The 4353-nt window shown below is 36.8% G+C and overlaps 2 long non-coding RNA genes across 2 annotated transcripts; both read right to left on the reverse strand.

Moving 5' to 3' along the window:
* Window positions 1-459: 459 nt before the first annotated feature.
* Window positions 460-1958, reverse strand: LOC139735839 (uncharacterized). Its single transcript, XR_011711228.1, has 3 exons — window positions 1851-1958; window positions 1074-1177; window positions 460-690 (listed from the first exon to the last, which is right to left on the reverse strand). It is a non-coding gene; the product is annotated as an uncharacterized lncRNA (long non-coding RNA).
* A 13-nt stretch (window positions 1959-1971) lies between these two features.
* LOC139735840 (uncharacterized) lies at window positions 1972-4353 on the reverse strand. Its single transcript, XR_011711229.1, has 3 exons — window positions 4148-4353; window positions 2800-2947; window positions 1972-1998 (listed from the first exon to the last, which is right to left on the reverse strand). It is a non-coding gene; the product is annotated as an uncharacterized lncRNA (long non-coding RNA).

Below are 4353 nucleotides of genomic sequence, written 5' to 3' on the forward strand. Positions count from 1 at the left end.
ATACACCAGAGAGAAACCTTCGTTCAAAAGGTAGTGACTTACTTGTTATCCTGAATAAAAAAACAATGGCATACATTTGCTTGTAATGTCTCTACCATTACAGTCTAAACGTGAAAAAAGGTATCACTGTAATTGCAATTGTATGTTTTTGTTCAATCATTTCTATCCTTGAGCACAAATGGCATAATACAGAATGTTTCCATATGCTATATATTAAAGCACTGTTGATTATTATAATTATTACTATTTTTATTGTTATGATTATGATTATGATGATGATGATTATCATTATCATTATTATTATTATTATTATTATTATTATTATTATTATTATTATTATTATCATTATTAAAAATGATGTCCTACTTTATGACACCACTACCCCCCCCCCCCATTTCTGCACACATACAAACCCAAAGTCATTAAATAGAAAATCAAAAAGAACATCAAAATAATGTTCTGCTAGAACCTGCCTGTCCATTCATAGAGCACACACTCTTGTGAAAAGTTTGATGCTGCTGTGTGGAGCAACTCTGTGATTGTGGTGAAATATTGCTATGATCTCCTTCCACAATGATCCCATGGCTTGGATTTTAGTGCAGATGTTCAGCTCAGCCACCCTAGTCATTTGTAGCTGTTTCGGGTTTCTCTTGGCTTTCTCCAGTAGACAGTTGTTATCTGCTTCTCTCCCTATGCAAAGAGGAACAATTGTTTTTCACAGACAATGTTACTTCTCCATTGCAGAGGAGAATGATGACATTTGATACAACAGTCATAATATACTTCTTAATCAATTTCACACATTTCTAAAACTACACCGATTTCCCTAAGAAAATAATTGTATGATAATGTTCCTTTCATATCAACACTTTGGTAATGTTTTACTCAAAAGTGCTAATACATCTTTTTTTTTATCATAAAGTTTAAATCAATGTGATAATGTGCATAACAAGACTGTAGTAGGATTACACCTAATTGTCCATTGACACTGGATTTTCTTAGTAATTGTCTATGACAAAATAAAACCAAATACTACATGAAAAGGTGTTATGCTGTTTATTGATCTTGCTCACCTTTAGCATGGTGCACAATGTAACCTTTGAGTGCAGTAAAAAGAGGATGCTACGCCAGACGAAATGGTGAATGAACATATTGTTGACTAGAATCAGGAGCAGAACTAAAGTAAAGAATAAAGAAAGCAGGACATCACAAGTGAAAATCAGTGACACAGTCAATTCCATGTAAGTAATGTCTCAGACATTTGACTTCTGAGTGAACAAAGAAAAAAACACATTGATATGAGTAAAACTATAAATGTATATTGAGACAGTTCATTTTCATCTTCTCTGCCAAGAATTTGTCATACAGTATGTGCCATTGACTTTTGCAAAGTTGATGGTATCTCATATCAGTACAGAGTGTGTAACTGTTCTTCCTCATCTCCCTTGCCCCCCCCCCCCCAATAAAAAAATAAAAACACAACAATAATCAAACTAACAATAAAAAACTACAGTTACAACAGTCCTGAAAGATACATGACACTGAAGAAATGCACACTGCTACCACATCAAAATCAGACTGAGGGACAACATTGCCTTTATACCAAAATGCAACATGACTACAGATAATTAGATGTCAAAATGTTGGATTCCATGTTATGTCAGTGCTTCACATTCATAAAACTACAAATACAGTTGTAATTAAAGAAAGAGTAAGACAAAACAATTATTTCAGTATGTGGCAAATCATATTAGGAATATTATTATTATTAGTAGTGTGCCTGCACTGTCTATTACACACTGGTCTGTCTAATTTACTCTAAGTCCTTGACAGATAGCAATGTAACTTACGGTTCTTGTTCAAGCTTGAGATGATAGGAGAAATCTGCAGGAATGTGGTATGGAGTACAATACTGTAAAGTAGCCCATCATCGAAGGACAGCACTCATTTCATTCCAGTCTGCAAGTTGGTGGGTTGTCCACACAAATGCCTCAATATCTGTTTGTAATGGAAGATGAATAAAAGATGTCAGTCACATGAAACTCCATCACTACCAGTTCTGTAAGATCATAACATTGATGCACAGATTTGCAAAACATCACACTGCCCCCCCCCCCCCCCATCCCTTTCAGGTCTATATTCTACAGCTTACCAGAATCTGAAGTTTATGAATGTCTCTCTGGTTTAATTTTACAATTTGCCTAGCTCTGAATCCCTAGCCTCCATCCCCCCCCCAAAAAAAAAACCCTCTGTGTTTCAAAGAACCATAGATTGTAGAAAATCAAAACAAACAAAATGAAAAATCGCAACCTAAGGCAAAAGTACTTGCCACGTATAGGCCAATTACGTCTACATTGAGGCTTTTAGGCTCATAATATAGCATGATAGAACAATTTATGAATTCATGTGCTGAGCATAAACGTTGCACAGGAGTTTTTTTGTTTTTTTTTCTTGTTGTCTATCCATTATTCCAAATCAAATTTGCTGGTACGGTATTCTTGACAACATTATCAAACTCTTCATTGCTGTTGGTAACGCCTCAATTAGACAGGGAGGTGGGAAAGGACCTCCCTGATTTAACGTTAGACTTTTAGCAGAAGTAACTCTAAAATAATTTTTTTTTTTTTCATGGAGAATTCAAAGGTAATCAAAACAATTATTTTAGTATGTGGCAAATCATATTAGTGTGGCAAATCATATTAGTAATATCATTATTACCAGTAGTGTGCCTGCACTGTCTATTACACACTGGTCTGTCTAATTTACTCTAAATCCTTGACAGATAGCAATGTAACTTACGGGTCTTGTTCAAGCTTGAGATGATAGGAGAAATCTGCAGGAATGCGGTATGGAGTACAATACTGTAAAGTAGCCCATCATCGAAGGACAGCACTCATTTCATTCCAGTCTGCAAGTTGTTGGGTTGTCCACACAAAGGCCTCAATATCTGTTTGTAAAGGAAGATGAATGCAAGATGTCAGTCACATGAAACTCCATCACTACCAGTTCTGTAAGATCATAAAATTGATGCACAGATTTGCAAAACATCACACTGCCCCCCCCCCCCCCCATCCCTTTCAGGTCTATATTCTCCGGCTTACCAGAATCTGAAGTTTATGAACAATGAACATCTCTTTGGTTCAAATTTACAATTTGCCCAGCTCCGAATCCCCAGCCTCCACACCCCCCCCCCCCCCGAAAAAAACCCTAGTGTTTCAAAGAACCATAGATTGTAGAAAATCAAAACAAACAAAACGAAAAATTGCAAACTAAGGCAAAAGTACTTGCCACGTATAGGCCAATTACGACCACATTGAGGCTTTTAGGCTCATAATATAGCATGATAGAACAATTTATGAATTCAGGTGCTGAGCATAGGGGCCTAAACGTTGCATTTTGCTTGTTGTCTATCCAAATCAAATTTGCTGTTACGGTATTCTCGACAACATTATCAAAGTCTCCATTGTTGTTGGTAACGCCTGAATTTAGACAGGGAGATGGGAAGAGGACCTCCCTGATTTAACATTAGACTTTTAGCAGAAGTAACTCTAAAATCATTTTTTTTTTTTCATTGAGAATTCAAAGGTAGTCAGTGAAATAACATCACTTTTAGAGTAACCTAGACAGGTAACCTGGACAGGTCAAGAACACTATTAACATTGTAACACTGTTAACTATCTTAATTAGATGTTGAAGTTGTAGGCCTAGATATAGACTCCCTTAAATGGATCTAAATTCCTGGAAGATTCAGACATAATCAAGTAAGATAAGAGAGTTAAATCAGTCTACCTGCCACCTGGGAAGTAGGTCGTTGCATTACGTATTTGAGCTCGTAATACAGGAAACAATAAAACTTCACAATATATCACCAGTTAGTGCGTTTAAGATTCGATGCAGATGTGAGACGTGTTCATTTGACTTTAGTTCGAATCACTTTCCCTGCCTATTCTCCACTTACACCGAATAATAGATGTGGGACTGCACACGTAGATAACGAACCTAGGACAGCGCCAACGAAGTCACTGTGATCTGCAAGAATACATATTTACGCTGTTTTGATATTCTAATTCCTCATTCATAAATCTACATTCAAGAATGTGAAAAATGAACAATTAAAGTGTCAATACAGAGCGAAATGTAACTTTACCGATTTCATCTGTCTAGCTTCCGTTGCTCTGGGCGCAGCCATTTTAGACGCGCGCGTACGAGGACGTTTGGCAGATGAATGATTTATGATGACGTCCGGCGTATACGCACCGTCAACCCGCGATCGTGCCACTTCGTGAAAATCGTAGACCGACCAGTCGAAGTTTTCACGAAGTGACACGGTCGTTATTATTACGTAATTATTTG

This window comes from Diadema antillarum, unplaced genomic scaffold (genome assembly GCF_040938485.1).
Source record: "Diadema antillarum isolate AM-2024a unplaced genomic scaffold, OU_Dant_1.0 seq00000602_RagTag, whole genome shotgun sequence".
NCBI classification, from domain to species: Eukaryota; Metazoa; Echinodermata; class Echinoidea; order Diadematoida; family Diadematidae; genus Diadema; species Diadema antillarum.